The sequence below is a fragment of the Calliphora vicina genome, chromosome 2, assembly GCF_958450345.1.
Source record: "Calliphora vicina chromosome 2, idCalVici1.1, whole genome shotgun sequence".
Classification (NCBI taxonomy): Eukaryota; Metazoa; Arthropoda; class Insecta; order Diptera; family Calliphoridae; genus Calliphora; species Calliphora vicina.
This window is the reverse complement of record NC_088781.1, coordinates 69,582,261-69,602,382: the sequence shown is the minus strand read 5'-3', so window position 1 is coordinate 69,602,382 and position 20,122 is coordinate 69,582,261.

The following is a 20,122-nucleotide window of genomic DNA, read 5'->3' as shown; positions in this document are numbered from 1 at the left end:
ATACAGATGAGATGACCAAATGATGGAAAGTCATGGAGGTGGTGGTTCTTGGTCAATAAATGTCTGATGATGTATTTTTAATGTTACATTTCAATAAATATTTGTTTTCGTTTTTTTTTTTTTGTAACGCTCGTTTTTCCACATAGTAAATCCCTGCTATTTTGTCCTTTACTTATTACTATTATTATTTATACTCGCATATTTGTTGCTGTTTCTTACAAAGAAATGCTTTCTCGTTAGTTATTTTTTTTTGTTTCTGTAGTTTTTTATTCATTGGAGTACAACACACATCAATAATGTTGTTGCACAAAAAAAATAAAACAAAACAACATACAAAAGCCAACATTAATGATGTTGTTGTAATTATAGCAAGGATTAAAATTGTTATTATTAAGTGTTGTTTTTGCTGGTGTTGTTGTTGTAACAGCATTCGCCACAAATTTCAAGACATACAGAAAGAAGCACTTACTTACACCCATCATCATACAGCCAATACAAAACAACAACATCAAACCACAAGTTCAACCTAGTGTCTTCAATACAGCTTCACAATTTAAGACGTCACTGCTGCTACTAAAAAAAAATAAAAAAAAAATAAAAATCAAAAGATCTGAAATTTGGCTTGTAAGGCAGCTATCAGAAATTAACCGTATTCAATCTGAAACGTTTTCGCTTTTGTTCACATGAAGATGAAATAAAAGTCTAAAGCCCCAATTAGTCCTTTATAATCAGAGGATGGCGTAATCAGTTATTTGTTTATTTTTCTCAATTATTAAATGCATTCATATTATGCAATATACAATTAGGGTTTGGGGTTTCCCGGATAATTTTATTTCTCGGGAATCAGGAATGAAAAATTTTTTTCCAACTAGAAAAATAAGTAAAATAGAAAGTTATTTTATAAAATTGTTTAATGTTATTAAAAAAACTAAACAGTTGGTAAGAATACTTGGAGGTCATTTGTTACTATAAAATTAAACATTATTTCATATTGTTACGAAATTGTACTTGAATTCAAATATAACGATTTTAAGGGCTGATTTAAAAGTAGCATAATGCTTTCAAATAACAGTGCTGTAATGGCAGACTGTAGTTGGCAACGCTGTATTCGAATATTCAGTTAAAGAACATTGTAGAAAGTACACCACAGATGGCGTATGATCTAGAATATTCGAACTTTGACAGTTAAAGAGCTTTCTAGATGGTAATGCAGTGTTATAAATAGTGGCAGAGGTTGCAGTCGTGAGAGAGTTTATCAGAGACGCTTTTCGAATAAACATCATCTAATTGTTTTACAATTTTGCTCCATTTGTATTTTGGAAACATCATCATCGCTTTGAACAGATGAGCAAACATTGTGGTCAAATAGGCGTTCATACATTTGCAGTCCATAAATTTTTAACATTGTCGTATATTATAATTTAGCTGATTATGTTGTGACGTTTTTAGATAATTTATCAATGATATAAGTCTGTTATATCGTTTATTAACTTTACATTTTATTGCATGGACCATTTTTTGAGAATAGATAACAGCTGTTCATAAAGTTTGTTCATTATAGCATCACCTATCAGCAAAATGATTTCATTTCGGCTTAATGCTTCTACTACAGGTATTAAAACAACCACTAATATTTATTAATTTGGAACAATCCCTTCTTCAAACAAATATATTAGATTTAAATATACATATTAAAGTGTTTTTAATTAATTTTAAATTTCCCGTATTTCCCGGGAAAAAATTTAAAATTTCCCGGGAATTCCCGGGCGAGAATTCCCGGACCCCAAACCCTATATACAATGCATAATGGGTCAGAATCAGTTTTATACTCAGTTTTAGAAGATAATTTTGACCAGATCATTTAATGTATATCAATGCTTATTACCTTGACAATTCGTAACATATGACAATGAACTGATAGACATTATATCGAGCCCTTAGCGCCAAATTATCGTAAGCGACATTTTGTAAATTTTTTTTATTGCAGAAATTAAAATTTTATGGACCGGCTGATGTTTTAGTGTTCTCAGAATATCAAAATTGTTAATAACTTCAAAATTATACGGGATAAGATTTTATCGTGGTGGTATAGAAAAAAAAGGGGAAAAAATCTATAACTTCTAAATGGTTAGATTGGTTTGAATTAAATTTCACATGCGCAAAGTAGAAGTGTTGTAGATTTTAAGTTTTGAACGTGGATCTCATGGGCCCATCAGGGGTGCGACCAAGGGTCCTCAAAGTAGGACACCTCGGGTATATTACATTTTTAAAACGATCCTATTTCTTCGTTTATTAATTACACATATAGAATCTTCTCATTGAGCTACAAGAAACCTCTATCTAGCTATCAATTATCTCTTATAACTTAGGAGATATTCGCATTTTAAAATTAAATTTTCAACATTTTTATCCACCCTACTCAAGTATTTTTGATAACAGCGTATCCAAATATTTCCCGATTTTCTCCAGTTTTCCTTTATTGGACTAATAACATATGTGTGTGTCAAATAGAAGAAGAATAGTTTAAAAATAATGACTAAGTAAAAAGTTATATCATTTGAATTTAAAAATTTTTAAAAAGGCGAGTTTTCTCCAATTTTTTGGGAAAAAATAACTTTTATCGTAAAAAATGTCTAAGAGGATGTATAAGGAATTTATACTTTCAGAAAGCTAAGTTTTCATAAAATATTTTAAATGAAAAAAAATTAAAAAATTGTTGTTACGTAAAATTAAACATTAGGGCAAAAATTATCAAATCGCATATTCGATATCAAAATATAGTAATCGATTTTAGGTGGCCCAATATGTTTCTAATTATTTTGTAAAGGGTTCCTATAACCCAGACACTGGTATGGATATTATATTAAAAAAAAAAACTCATTCTCATTTTTGGAATTTTTCAACACTTTTTTGGGAAATACGTTTTTATTTTTCTATTTTAAATAGAAAAATCTAGATAACTGTGAAATGTCATTAAAAACTATTCATAAATAAAAATTTAATTTCAATTCGAAAAATTTGTATTTATGCAAAAATTCAATAAAAAAAATTTTATGTTTCTCATTTTTGGAATTTTTCAACACTTTTTTGGGAAATACGTTTTTATTTTTCTATTTTAAATAGAAAAATCTAGATAACTGTGAAATGTCATTAAAAACTATTCATAAATAAAAATTTAATTTCAATTCGAAAAATTTGTATTTATGCAAAAATTCAATAAAAAAAATTTTATGTCATATTTTTCAATAAAGTATTCCATGAATTTTTAATTATCAAAAGTTATAAATATTTTTGAAAAATAGACAAATAGCTTGAACGAAATTATATTATATCGCATCATAACATTTTTAATTCTATGTATAAATTTCAAAATAATCAAAAAAAAACCTTCTCCTGTAAAATTTGTGTTTTGTCACTTACTTACTGTCACTTACTGGCCCTAAGGGCTCGATATGTATGTCACAGCTCATTCACTTTACATTTTATCCATTAATATTTTTAGTTATGACAGCATGCTTATGTATATAACCAAACATGCCTAAAAAATGAATCGTGAACAAAATAAATTAAATCGGCAGCGCTGGTATTCTGGGTATGACGGGCTGAGGCTCACCGGATGGCCGACAATGGGTACAAAAAAATAAATACCAGAAGGTATATAAAGGAACCCGAAGTGAGAAACTAAAAAGGATCAAAAACACAACTATAATACTTATTAAAGATTCAATGTCAAATCAAAAATTAATTATTGGCTGCTGATTATGCCAATTTAAATGACCTCCCGCAGGATCTACTTGTACTTCCTTGGCAACTTCTTATCATTCTAGTTGACCCTAAATAAAACTACACACCACTACATTATTTCCCAGCGCCACATTTTTAAAACGAATCTATTTTTTCGTTTGAGTTCCGATTTTACATATGTATATAGAATCTCCTCATCGAGCACTACAAAAAAACTTCGTCATAGCTATCAATTATCTCTTATAGGTTAAGAGATATCGCATTTTAAAATTATATTTTCAACATTTTTACCCACCTTACTCCGAAACTCAACTTTATCGGCTATAAATGCTTCATTTATATATATTTTATAGATCTCCATACAAACTATTTCCGACAAAATTTTGGTATTCAGAAAAAATTCAACTCAAAAAAGTTTAATATAGAAACAAATCACTAGATCAAATTTCATGGCGATCGGTTCATAATTGGTCATAGCTCCCATACAAGGCCCTTTTCCGACAATAAATTTAACGAGCATAAATCTAGTAAAAATGTTAGTATCCAAATAAAATTTAATAGATAGAAGTTTCATGGCTATGGAAAATCACTATAACAAGCATAAATATCTTACATATTTTAGGATGCAAATAAAATTTAACAGAAATAAGTTTCATATAGACATAATCACACGACCTATTTTGATGACGATCGGTACATAATTGGTCGTAGATCCCATATAAGGCCCACTTCCGAAAACCACTCATGAAAATAATTTATTGAATTTTTAAGAGAAAATGTTTTTTGCTCATTTACTCAGTTTCTTACTTTAGTGAAAAAGTAGGCTATTATTGTTATCTTTATACATATCGTCACCTAAAATGCAGAATAACATAACATCACTTTTCATAAGTTTATAGTTTAAAAAACGATATAAAATTAAAACTACTTGAGATATTGAAACAAGATATGTGGCTTACGTTTTTTTGAATTGTTATTTTCTGAAACAAAAAAACGTATCATCAATATAAATTTTTATGAAAATATAAAAACTAAAATAAAAATATTTTTTTTATTTTAAATAAAAGCAGTTTATATATACTTTTTTAATTTTATTATCACCCCAATTCTAAATAACAATTTCCTGGGAGTTTATTCCCTTATTCTAAATGAACTTCGAAATGGGAATCTCTTTCTTTAAAAAAAATGTGTTAACAATCGTAATTTATCATTAATTATAGGTCGAAAAACACAAACCGAAAGCAGGTGGAATTTCTTTCGATAACTATGTACATAATAAATTCCGAATCAAATGTAGACCTATTAGATTCCATTGCAGATTTGGCACTTTTTCAAATAAATAGCATACCGAATTCATTAGGAAAACTACTGGATTTAGTGTTTGTAGTTCAACCTGATGAATTTAATGTACAACGCATTAATCCTTTATCTACACCAGAAGATGCTTATCACCCTACTTTTGAAATTAGTGCATATTTAAAAACTCAAGTATCGGCAAAACCTGCTCTAAATGAGGAAAAAGTCTTTGACTTTAAGAAAGCTGATTATTCCAAATTAAATCACCTACTCTCAACGGAAAATTGGTTCGAAATTAATCCTAATAACAATTTAAGTCCCCATAACATTGATCTAATTCTAAATCAATTTTATGATGGCTTATTTAAATGTTTTAAATCATCTATTCCAATGATGAAGAAAATAATTCCGAATGGTCCTCCTTGGAACACCACGCAGCTTACGAGTTTAAAAAATTTTAAAAATAAACATTATAAAAAATACAGGAAATCTGGTCTATCAACTGATTACGCGAGATACTCAGTATCCAGATCAGCTTACAATTTAGCAAATATCCAATGTTACAATAAATATATTTCTAAAGTAAGGAGAAATTTCAAAAATAATCCTAAATCATTCTATCAGTTCGTAAATTCGAAACGTCGAGTATCTGGATATCCATCTATGATGAAATTTGGTGACATAGAATCTTCAAATGATTCGGAGATTTGTGACATGTTTGCTGACTTCTTTTCCTCTTCGTATTCTAATAAGAGCTTGAATCAATTATCTAATTATCCGTATCCAATATTTGAAACGACTCAAATAAATTGTCCAGCAATACATACATCAACTGTATGTATACGGAAATTAAAATTTTCAGATAAATATGGTCCCGATGGTGTCCCGAGTTGTGTTCTTATGAAGTGTTTATATCCGTTTGTATTGCCCTTAACATACTTATTTAACGCATCACTTTCCAATGGTTATTTTTCCTGATTTCTGGAAAAAATCATATATTATTCCTTTGTTCAAATACGGAAGCAGATCCAATATTTCTAATTATAGAGGTATAGCTAAATTGAGTGTTATTCCCAAACTTTTTGAGAAAATAGTACTGAAACATTATCACATCAAGTTGCATCATTTCTATCTCCATTCCAGCACGGATTTAGAAAAGGTTGTTCAGCTACCACTAATTTATTGGAATTTACAACTTCAGTGATAACATCTTTTTATTCCGGCTTACAAACTGACACTATCTATACGGATTTCAGTAAGGCATTCGATAAAGTGAATCATGATCTTCTTCTGTATAAATTAGACAAACTTGGACTTTCACCTGTATTTCTCAAATGGATTTCCACATATTTGAAAACCAGACATCATTGTGTATTGTTCAGAGACTATAAATCAAAAAATATTCCAGTTATATCTGGTGTTCCTCAAGGTAGTCATTTGGGTCCAGTATTATTTGTAATATTCATTAATGATCTACCATCCTGTATTAAGAATTCCAAAATGTTAATGTATGCCGATGACGTTAAGCTCTTCCTTAGCTTAAATCAATCTAACCAATGTACATTACTTCAAGCTGATCTGGATAATTTTAACCAATGGTGTAATAAGAATTTAATAGTGGTAAATTTTTGCGAGCAAAAAATTCAACTCTAAGAAAATTTATAGATTTGTAAATTTTTTAAAATATAAATATTAAACGTGGATAGGAGATTTTATGTACATACATATGAAATCGGAAAACAAATGAAGAAATAGGATCGTTTTAAAAATTTAACATACCCGAGTTGTCCTACTTTGGGAATCCCTGGCCGTACCCCTGGTGGGTCCATGAGGTCCAAGTTCAATGCTTATACTCGACAACACTTTATCTTTGCGCGTGTCAAATTTAATTCAAAGCGGACTAACCGTTTAGAAGTTACAGATTTATTTCTCTTTAAATAATTTTTGTTTTGTATTTAATTTTTTTATAATAAAATGTGCAAATTTAGAGAAATTTATACACATGTGTAGTTTTATTTAGAATACACATTTATTAGAGATTATTCCCAACATTATTTCTAATATTTTGGGCATCGGACAAATATTGCGGTGAAGCTAAGGGTAACACATCGCTATCTTGAACGCTAAGAGTATCTAAATTTTCAATCACATTGCGGCATTTTTAGTGAGCTTCATTGAATTTTATCTCCACAGACCCATCCTGAGGACGTCTATGAGTGGTCAGAATCCACGGTTCCAGAGAACGTCTGCATTAATAATTTATGAATGCAGTCTGATGTAACTAAAAAATTTACCAAGAAGCCAATAATTGCTGCCGATTATAAGGTATTCTTGCTCAAGATAAGCTCGCAACTCGCTTAAATTCCAAATATAAGAGTCGTGGTACGCACATGGTTGGGAGGCATCAACATACAGAATGCGCAACTCATGACCACAAACCTGTACAAAACATTTACTGTTTAAAAATCAGTTATTCGTCATTAAACAGAACATAAACTTACCAGCATCACATTCAAACTGTAGTAACCCTTTCTGTTGTAGGATAAGTGTTTGTTATTAGAATGGGATATAGCTATAGATATATTAAGCGGATATGTGTCAAAGTCTTACAAAGTCTGTGGCAAATCAAGTGGGTTGCTTTTCTCTTTCTATCATTTGCTTCTTCATATTTACTAGCATAACCCGGGGCACTTCGCTAGTAAAATTAAAAAAATATGAATGGAAATACGAAAATAACACATACAAAATTTGAGAATCTCTCAATTTCAATTCACTTGACATTCGAAAATAACTAACTAATTTTGTATGGGAGATACCACTCCAAGGGAGGGGTCATTCCTACTAAGCCGATCATGCTTAGCTAAACTTCGAACAGGGAACAGGAATAAATTTGTTTTTAGCTAACCTCCGTATAATGGTAATAAATTGATTGATACAGAGTTTAAATTCTTTTAGAATTATAATTCTCCAGATATACAAAATTAATTATTTACTTTATGCCACAACCACTAATGCAATTCCGACCATTTTCAGCCAATCTGTGTAAAATGATAAGAGAGCTATGCGGACAAAGTTTGAAGAACCTTGCAATTATTACTTTGTATGTGAGGTGACTCACTTCCTTTTCCGACCCCTCCCATTTTTGGTGATATGTCGTCTAATCTAATTCCGTACAGATATTCGAAATTAATTCTATACTTTGTATAGGGTGTGCCACGCCCACTATTCCAATCCCGGACAATTTCAGCGAAACTATGCAAAATTATAGAAGAGCCATTTAAACTAAGTTTGAAGAATCTTGCAATTATAGTTCACAAAATATTTAGAAATAACTATTGTATGGGAGGTGACTCACCATTTTTTCCGACCCGTCCCATTTATGATTAAACTTCATGCAGTGATAAGTAATTGAGTCATATGAAGTTCTGCACATATTATAAAATAACTACATATTTACTTATGTAGGTACAATTACATATTTACCCCCACATGCATAAACAGTTTTCAAATTTGTCAAAGGTTTATAAAACAAATTTTGAATGGAAATTTTGGTTTATAAAACAAAATTTGATAATTTTAAAAACTGTTTATGCATATGGGAGTTTGAAAATAAAAAACACCTTCAAAATATGTTTTTGTGTCTTTAAATTACTAAAGTCTTCTTCTTTGTTTTCTATAACAACTCTCACTTAAAACAGAGCGAAATCAATACTGTTTAATTGTTTCTCTTATGTATTTACAACAAATTGTATAAACACGCATTGATTTGTTTACTTTTTAGCTTAAGGTTCACATGTACACGTTTTTGCATATTTGTTAGTAACATCTTTAAACGCTTATAACTCCTAAAATAACTGAACTGATTTCAATAAAATATATATTCTGCACTTCTGTGTTTCAAAGTTTTACACAAAACAAGACAGTTGACGAAAAACATCTGATTTCGAAAATTCAAATTCTCTCTCCCTTTTTATTCCCTTCCCAAACTGGAGGATTTTATTCTTGGGAAATATTAACTCCCAGGGAACTTTATTCCCGGGGAATATTTAGAATTGGACTGTATATGAAAGATATTTATGTTGAATTTTGTGAAAATACCAACATTTTCAAGCGATTTATGCACGTTAAAGTGATTTTCGGAAGCGGGTCTATATGGGAGCTATGACTAATTATGGACCGATCGTAACAAAATTTGGTGACATGAATTTTGTATCCCTTAGTGGGATACGAGTGGGATATCTATCAAAATAAATATTTTGTAACTCAAGATATACAATTTTTGATTTTTTGGCAAAATCAAAAACTTTTTTGACTTTCTTTTAAAATGGGCCCTTTTTGTAATTTTTTTTTTTGCTATAAAGAAAGCTTAGGCCTATTCCTTTAAGATGGTTTTGATCGCTTAGTGGGATGCGAGTGGGATATATATCAAAATAAATGTTTTGTAACTCAAGACATACAATTTTTGTGTTAAAACATTTATTTTGATAGATATCCCACTCGCATCCCACTAAGGGACTAAAAATATCTTAAAGGAATGGACCTAGGCTTTCTTTTGAGCAAAAAAAAAAATTAAAAAAGGGCCCATATTGGAAAAAAATTTTGATTTTGCAAAAAAAAATTAAAAAATTGTATGTCTTGCGTTACAAAATATTTATTTTGATAGATATCCTACTCGCATCCCACTAAGGGACTAAAAATATCTTAAAGGAATGGACCTAAGCTTTCTTTTGACTACAAAAAAAATTTTAAAAAAAGGGCCCATTTGGAAAAAAAATCGTATTTGCAAAAAAAAAAGTCAAAAATTGTAAGTCTTGAGTTAAAAAATATTTATTTTGATAGATATCCCACTCGCATCCCACTAAGCGACCAAAAGGGTCTTCAAGGATAATATCTAAGCTTTTGTTTGACCTAAAAAAAAAGATTAAAAAAGGGTCCATTTTGAAAAAAAAAGTCAACAAAGTTTTTGATTTTGCAAAAAAAGTCAAAAATTTTATGTTTTGAGTTACAAAATATTTATTTTGATAGATATCCCACTCGCATCCCACTAAGTGACCAAGTAGGTGTTCAAGGAAAATATCTAAACTTTATTTTAAGAAAAAAAAAAAAATAAAAAAAATAGCGTATTTTAAAAAAAAGTCAAAAAAGTTTTTGATTTCGGAAAAAAAATATTAAAAATTTTTTATTTTTTTTTTTAAATATTTTTTTTCGAAAGATCGAAGAAATAGCTATCTATACTATTTGGAACACATTTTGCTAAGAACAATAGGTAATAAGTTACATGGATAAGAAAAAACCCCTGTTTGACCAAATTGTCAAAATTTTACCCCCTATAACTCAGAGAGTTCTCGACCGATGTTGTTGAAAAATTGTGTCTGAGTTACTATCCAATAGAGCTAACCTTGGTGCAAATTTCATCCCGATCGGAAGACATCGATTTCAAAAGTTGGTTCACTTGACATGAAATCCCCCATATATAAAACATATTTGGAGCGAAAAAAAATTTGGGCCGAAAAAGTAATATGTACAAAATTTTATCGAAATATCTTCAAAATTGCGACCTGTACTCTGCGCACAAAGTTTACATGGACAGTCAGCCAGCCACCAACCAGACGGATGGATGGACGGACATCGTTTAATCGACTCAGAAAGCGATTCTAAGTCGATCGGTATACTTTATTTACAATTTTTGGGCGTTACAAACATCTGCACAAACGCATAATACCCTCCCCACTATGGTGGTGTAGGGTATAAAAATTAGGATACTACCTAAAATAAGGTAAAAACGATTTATTAATTAATTACTCAAAGTATACGTTATTTTGTTCAAGAAAATCATATACTTGATGATAGTTTTGTTTCAATTTTGGTTACAACTTGGTTATTTTTTATAGTAAAAGTTTAAAATTTTGTACACATATGTAACATGATGTAGTGAATCGTAATCAATAATAAAATCAATTTCGAATTTTTTGATGATACGTTGTTTTGCATTTTAGGTTACGATATATCTTTAATATTGTATTTATACTAAAAACTCAAAATAATTCACTTATGAAATTAAAAATGTTATAAATTTCATTGATTTTTAATGCACAAGAATATAGGGTCATTAACAAAGACTATTAAGAAAACTTAAACTGGATTTAAAATCATTGTTCAAAAGCTAATATTTTGTGCTTAACCATTATTTCTAAGTGCAGCTTGGCATTTCCCATTCGGCATATGGTAACATCCCATAATTTAATATGTGTATAAGTATAACATTCTGGGACTGAAACTGAAATTTCTTCTACAGTTTGTGGCGCATTGGAAGATAAAAATATTTTGACAAAAACTGAAGCGTTTGTTTTTGATAAGACATCATCCAACACTGTTCGATTTAAATGTGCATATGAGCATAATTCACTAAAATTTCAATACGCAGTAAATTCCCAACATCTATTTCTTTAGCTTCATTCAAAGAATTTTATTTAAAACAGAATTACTTCAACTTTAAAATGATAAAATTTTTGTTAATTCAAATCTAATACAAATTGAATTAAACCATTTTTTATTTATACAGTTTGGAAAATTAATTCACTACACAAAAACCCACAAATATCGAATTTATGATAGAGAGAAATCGGGATGGCTGGAAATGATTCTTCTTGTAAATGATGTCATATATTAATTTGCTTTAAAACACTGTACTTTTTTCGAAAAAAAAATGGCGAAAAAACGACATTTTTATTTTTTTTAAGTTTGAATGCACATAACTTTTGACTCAGTATATGTTTTTAAACAATTCTTTCCTACTATTATTACTACATGTCTTGTTAATTCAAAAAATTATATTTCAATAAAATCAGACCAAAGTAGGTAAATAAAATAAAATTTGACTTTTCAAATGCGAATAACTCGTAAACTATAAGAGATAAAATATAGCTAAAGCAATGTTTTTTGTAGATCTCGTCTAGTGGCTGGGCCCCCTTGTTGTTATATGCCCAAATTTAAAACATAATCTTATCAACACCTCCTCTATGGCCATGGGAAATCTTATTAAAATCGGGCCGTCCAAAAATTCTATATTCCCTTCTATTTGTGATTAAAAAAAATGAGGAGAAGATAAAATAATTTATTTTGAATACCTATAATGGACCCGGTAACTATAGTCCGGACAACTCGATAATTCGTCAGAGCATAAAACTATATATGTCCGGATTGTCGAAGTTGCTCTGTACATTCATTTGCATCTTTTCAATTAATATTTGCTTACATATGCTACTTACGACTTTTCAAAATATTTATTAACTTTGTCTAAAAAGACACACATACATATTTTAGCCAAACCGCAATTAATATTAAATACACTGATTACAAACAATTACAATTTGATTAACATTCTTGTTAAGTGAAGTAACTGTTCCATTCGAAAACCTTTAATGAATAAATTATGTAAGTGAAATTACAATTATGAGTATGTGTTATTTATGGTCGTTGAACTTCGAACTCATTTAAAGCACAACACGTACAGCAATTTTATATTATGAAGAGAAAAAAAATATGTAGCAAATTTATTTGTACGCTCATTATTTAAAGAACTGTATATACAATTGTTTGCAATTCCAATTTAATATATTTTTCTAACGTTTACACACAACTAAGTATACAAAATTAATAAGAAATTATTTTTCCGTTTATAAATAGAGCTATTTCTAAAATACCGGTGTTCGAAATCTTGGATAGAAACATTTTCCTCTATCAGAAATGTCCAACCAAACAAATTTAAAACAAAATATCCGTCTGTCAGAAGTTTAAAAAGAATTAAAATACGATAGGACCTAAACTAGGAAATTTACCATATGTACGTCCAAAAGAAAAAACTTTGTTCGGACTGATATTTTACAGTGATAGAAAATATAAAATTAACCAAATCGGATAACCAGATAAATGTTTTTCTACATAACAATCGGTGACTGCATTATATTGGTGGTGGGTATATAAGATTTTAATTTAATTAAACTTTTTAAATTAGCATTCACTTATGGCAGAGAAACCACATTTTCAAAAGTTCGAGAGGACATTTGTATGGGGGTAGATGAAATAATACGGATCGATCATTACCAAAGATTTCGTCCTAGTTCCAAAATAATGACATCTGTAAAATAATTTTAAATTTACATTGAACATCAGCCAGCAGATTGGACAGACTGAAGGACAATTGATCCATTATTTTGGATGAAACAAACAGAAACAGAATTGCTGTTTATAAATTTAACATCGCGATGAAAAATAACACAGAAATACATCCCTAGGGGAAAAGGAACTAACACCAAACTTATCACGTGACAGTTCCAAAGTGGTAGGGACCGGTTCCAGTTCTAACACTTTATATGAAGGGGTTAATTGACACCTTTTTGACACTTTGTGACAGGTCTCTGAACTTACCTAAATGGACGTATTCAATTTCGGTTAATACGAAATATTAAGACCTGTCTCATATATTGTCCCAAGTGAACAAGTCGCTCAACTAACCTAAGCGCACTTATTCAATGTCGGTTCAACGTATTTGGTAAACAAAGTTCAAACTATTTTAATCCTATTTGGTGACCAGTTTCATAATAAGCTGAACCGGTTCATTTGCGTTCATTATGTGACCTATCACAATGAGCCGAAAAGATGTGATTTCACCACTTTCTAGACCAACATCATGCCATATAAAGAGATTGAACATAACACCCACAAAACCCAGTCACGGGACTAATTTTGTGTCAGTTACCTTTTGTCAAGATCCCAAATTCGTTGGGCGCCAATAACTGTCAAGATCCTTCGGTAAAGATGGAGCGAATTGTTGCCTGTCACACTGACAACTTTTTATTTTGGGCGGCTATGGCTCAGCGGGCTTGGGCGGGTGTTCGTTGCAGGTAAGCTATTCGCGTTTGAGAGTAAAAATGTGTCAGTGCTACCAAAAGATTATCAAAAAAATACCTGAATTAAAGGGGCTCGAGTTTTCGTTCAAAGTTTTTGTGAACTTTAGTGGCTTTTAGGTGTAATAAGACCACGGTATATCCCTCCCTCTTCTAGTCCAACTTAGACTAGGTCCATGGTGAACAATTTATCATTGAATATGTCACCCATAAATCCACTCCTTCTCAGAATACCAATACCTTTATGCCTTTTTATCTCTTCATTATTATTAAACTCTTACTTTCATTTCATTTACAAACATTTTATATTTATGCAATAAAAACTTAATCCAATCCTAAATTTCAATACTTAACCGGTAAAGATATTATGTAAGTAAACATGAATAAATTTCTTATTGTTTAAAAAAAAGCAACGGGAGAGAATAAAATAGCGTTATTTAATTCACCCTACCTCCTGCCATAGAATAATTTGATCAAATAAAACGGCCTAATGGATTGGTTAAAAATGCCTTCCTAATTAATTTATCCGAAATCTTAATGTACTCTCTAAAGTTAAATATGCTAATCTCTAAAATCAAAAGAAAATATCTTAATAAAATACTTATCCGGGCTCATCCTGGCTATTGTTGTTGGGAAATGGTTGTTGACGAAGTTGGTTCGAAGATTAAAGATGGTTTTAACTCGTGCTGGTAGGAATTGATGTTATATCTGGACGATATCTCTGGCTGAATGTTGTGGGCGTGTTGAAGATGTTTCGTTCGTTCCCTTTTTTCTTTGATTGCCACTCTCTCAAAAAGTTTGATATATCTAACAAATAAACTGCAGCCAATTCTGCTGCTTACGATGACAATTTTTTTTGCACAGTTGCATTTGGCAAGTTTGCGTTGCCAATTTAATACACTTCAAAAAAAATTGGTTTGAGCTAAAATTTGTTTATATTTTCTTATTTCCCTTCTGAGTAAATCTTAAATATTCTACACCTTTCGTCGGAGATTTGTTGCGATTCGACATTTCAAGAACTTTCGACATAACTTTGAAGAGATTTGTTTTGTGAAATCGGATTGTTGAAAATTTCTGCGAAACACCTCTTGTCCTATGACAAATCTGGTATTTCTTACTCTTTGATTATATCTTTTAGCGTTGTTCTGATAACTTTCATGTAGTTTCTCTCGGATGTTAGTTCTTGCGGTCTCTAAATATTTTGATCGGTCTTCAAATCTGTTTTCGGGATACAATTATATAAGTTCATGCATGTGTTATAATGTTAGTACCGAACAGAGCAAAATACGGTGTCATTCCAATAGCGGAGTGAAGTGATGATCTGAACACGCACTCGATTTCACATATATGCTGATCCCAATCTTGGTGGCTGTCTTCTATATACGATCGTATCGCGTTTAGGATAGATTGGTTGACACGCTCTGAGGCGTTTGCTTGAGGGGCATAGACTCCTGTCTTTAGATGGTTTATACCGAAATTTTGCATCAGACTGACGAATTCCTTACTGATGAATTGTTTCCCATTATCCGAAATCAGAGTTTCAAATTTATAAAATACTTCTTGGATTAGAAAATTTTTTACATTTTTCGAAATCGCCTTTGACATGACTTTTAGCAAAACAAATTTTGTTGCCGTGTTTCGATCTTGTATATGGACCGAGAAAATCGATGTATATACGTTGGAAAGGACGAGATGCAACGGTTTCTTTTCCCATTGGCGGTCTTAAAATTTGGTTGGGCGGTTTACCTTCTTTACAAGTATCACAATTCCGAACAAATTCCCTGACTTGTGCATTTAAATGGGGCCAGTAGAAATATTCACGAATTCTCCGTATTGTTTTATGAATTCCCCCATGAGCTGTGTTCGGTGGTATATGTGCGTTTTCAATTACTTTTTTCGTAAGCGTTGTTGGAATCCACAATTTCCATGTGTGATCTTCCTGGATAATATCTCCTTTGTAAAAATTTGTACGTTTATACACCAATCCTTCAATAACCTGAATATCTGGTAAACAAGCTTTATTCTCTTCCACAGTTTTGATTAGTTCGAGGTAGTCAGATGATTTAAATTCGGTTGATGATACGTCTACTAGCTCTCTGGTGTCTAACTCTATGGTTTCAATCGCGTACCTCGATAATTCGTCAGGTACTAGGTTCTGTGTTCCTTTACGGTGTTTGATGTCAAAAGTATAATCCTGAAGGAGCAAACTCCATCCCGCTAATCTTCCGCCTAGGTTTTTCTGGGACATAAGCCACTTGAGGCTGGAATGATCTCTTATAACTGCAAATCTCATCATTTCTATGTAAGGTCTAAAACGCTTAATGGCCGACACCACCGCGAGGCATTCTCTTTCGGTCACTGAATAGTTTTTCTGTGCCGACGTTAGTTTCTTCGAATAATAGGCAATAGGATGTTCACCTCCATCCTTATCCTCTTGGAACAGTACCGCCCCTATCCCTACGTCTGATGCGTCGCACTGTACGTAAAAGTTTTTTCGAAAACTGAGGGTGTGTCAGTACCGGACTATAACATAGACCAATTTTTAATATATCAAATGCTATTTTTGCTTCTTCCGTGAATCGAAACTTTTTGCCCTTTTTGGGAGTATCGCAAATCGGAGCTGTGATTGTCGCATAATCTCCAATGAAGCGGCGGTACCACCCGTTGTACCCATAAAACTTCGAACTTCTTTCGCGTTCGTCGGATATTTGAATCTCGAGATTGCTCTTACTTTTTCGGGGTCTGGTTTAACGACACCTACGATGTAGCCTAAATATTTGAGTTCTTTACAACAAAATTTAGATTTCGACAAGTTGATTGTCAAGCCTGCTTTGTCCAGACAGTGAGCTACTTTTACCAACATCAGCAGATGCTCGGACAAGTTTGGCGATACCACTAATAGATCGTTCTAGTAGACAAAAACATGTTCTCGAAGGCGTGCTGTAATGACTTTATCCATTAACCGGCATAACCTTTGTGCTGCGTTGCACAACCCAAAAGGCATGATGGTAAAATGGTATAAAGGTCTTCCAGGTATCGTAAATGCCGTCTTTTCTCTACTTGGGCCTGCTAGTGGTATCTGCCAAAACGCATCCTTTAGATCGATACTGGAGATGTAGTGTGTGTCACCTAAACGACTAAGAAGTCCCTCTATATGCGGAAGGGGATAGGCGTCTTTCACTGTGACGTCATTGAGCCGGCGGGCATCTAGGCATAGCCTTACCTTCTCCCCTTTTTGGTACTACGGTGACCCTACTGTTCCAAGGACTTTCGCTTGGCTCAATAACGCCATGTGAAAGCATCCTATCCAATTCCGCATACATGAGCTTCTGCACTGCAGGCGAAACTGGGTAGTGACGCTCTTTAAAAGGCACTGCATCTCCGGTATCAATCACGTGCATCTCCAGGTGGGTTTTACACAAACCTTTCCTATTAAAACAGGGAAATAACGTTATGATCTGATTCAAGTCTTCCTCCTGTCGGTCGCTTAACTCGTGCATACGCGGATACTCTTTTCCGTTATCTTCGTCTAAAATTGTGTTATTGGTACTCAAATTGCAAATATCTAATCTCAAAAGGTTTTAACCTTAATCTTTCATGAACTGTACTCCTAGATAAAGGTTGTCCTTAAGTGTCGGTACTAGGTAAAAATCTACATGTCTACTAATCCCGTTGATCAAATGTCTAACACGTCCAATAATTTGATTAATACGGCCATCAGCTGTGCTAATCTGAGAGTATGTTGGATGTATTACTAATTTAGCTTTTTCTACCAAATCTAAACAATCTTTCCCTAGACAGGACACTGTTGCGCCGCTGTCCAACATTCCGTGCACGGAGATTCCTTTAATGTCAACTGTGGTGTAAATTCTTGAATCTGGACCTTCGTTTATCTTGGCGGCAGCTATCTCCAATCGTTTTTGCTTTCGGTTCTTATAACGTTCTCTAGCTTTTAAAATTCTTTTGTTCGATTGTCCGAAGATTCTTTCTCGTGCTTCAATATACTCTCCCATTCCACCAACCATTGTTTAATTGTTCTAGGTTCACGAGATTTCTCTTTTTCTATTATTGTGGGTTGCTTCTTTTTCTATATCGTGACTTTTCCGTACATTCCATCAAACGCGTTTGATAAATCAGTGTTCATTAAAACATTATTTTTCAAAGGACATAAATCGGTGTGTATTGGTTAATTTTCAGCTGTTATTGGGGAGTTATCGGGTTGTGGGTCGACAGATTCCTCGAACGAGCTTCGGACCCGGACGAGGCACGTTCGACACTTGGTTTCCCTGACATGTCGGGCATCTAGGCGTAACCGTGTCGTCGTGTCCACATTTGTAACAAAATAATCTTCTTCTCTCAGATGGGCAGTCCATGAACACGTGACCGTCTTCCCTACAGTTCCAACATACTATCTTATTCTTTTTCATAATTGCATTAATTTCCTCCGTAGCTTCCGATTCAAATGTTAGCTCATTGACCTGTCTCCTGACATACCGCGTTTGAAATGACCTTTGATTATTAAGTATATTTTCAGCTCTCCTAGCCTCTGTCCTAAAATGATCTAATCCCACTGGTCTAACAGCAAACAAGAGTTGTATCAAAAATTGTTTGAGATTTCCTTTCATTATTTCCACTAAGTCCTGTTTCTTAATAGGATAAGTTTGTTGGTTTCTCAGCTGTACGACTGCATTACAAAATTCATCAAAGGTTTCGTTTTCTAGTTGTCGTCTGTCTAAAATCTTACGTTGGATATCGAAATCACTTTCAAAACGGTGAAAATAGGAAACTAGAGCTTTCTTGTAAATCATCCAATCATTTACGTCCGGGTGCATTCTTCTAAAATCCCGCAACCAATCGTGAGCTGTTTTTTTAAGAAAGTGATGCATATTTCTTAATACGGACGTATTAAGAAATATGCATGGAACTCTAAAATACGACTGTAGTGTTTCAACCCTAAATACAAAGTCTTCTACGCTAGGTGTTCTTGTCGTACCGTCAAATTCTAAACCCCACTTTTCAATTCCTTTAGAGGAGTCGAAGGCATAGTTGGGAAATCTATTTTGAAAACTGTTTGTCTGAAAAGAATGCTGATTCCATTGGGGATGTTGGTCACTAGCCATTGGTGGTAGAGTTTGGTTCATAAACTGAGTACTTTGAGAATGTAACGAAGGATTCACGTAAGGAGGTGGAACATTGAAATTGCTAGGCGGAAGATTTCGCTCAGGAGCTATATTATTACTATACGTAGGAACTTGTTATTCTGCAATTCTACATGACGCATTGTTTGGGAAATTCATACGAACTCTATGATCAACTAAGTTTTGTTGATTTACTGAAGGTGGTGGCACATTAAAATGTCTAGGATGTGAGTCGGTTGGTCGCTGGCTGGTGAAGTTGGATTGTTATTGTGGATTTTTATTTCGGTTTTGTAGATTCATACTGTTGAATGTTTCCAAAATGAGACTTGAAACTATACTTTTTATTTAGTGTCATCGAAGCCTAGGAAATCTGTAATTGTTGATGTATCTAACGTAACTGTCGTTTGTCCTTGATCTATAGCCGTAGTTCTAAAAACAGGCGTAGCTGGTGGTTGTGGTGACGACGGTTGTTGTTTCTTTAGCAGCAGTCGTGTTAATCGGTGGAGCCATGTCAATAATATTTTCGTTAGCTTCTAACAATTAATCTATAAACCTATTTTTTCTAAAACGAGCAATACGATGATGTTCAATTTCTTATTTTATACGTCGCGTAAACCGATGATCCTCCAATAAACTAAAATAGTTACCTAATAAGCATATATTAGGTCTCTACTAGGATATTCGAGTTCATTACTTTCTAAAAAAAAATTTACAGAAATTTCTTTTGCTTCGCCTACCCGATGTTTTTAAAGCAAATATATATAAAAATTATCAAAAATTAGACTCAAGTGTGACCATGTATAAAAATATAATAAAAATGTAACAATAAAAATACTGTAATAAAATATTAATGAAACCAAATGTTCTTAATACAAAAGAACAAGTTTCTGGGCACTAAATCAAAAGTATACAAATTTTTAAACTATTATATGAAAACTTTTTGATCTAGTCTCCTATATATAAACTTCAAAATTCTTAAAATTTATAAATCCAAATTTTCTACTAAATTAATAGCAAAACTACTAACAAATAAAAATA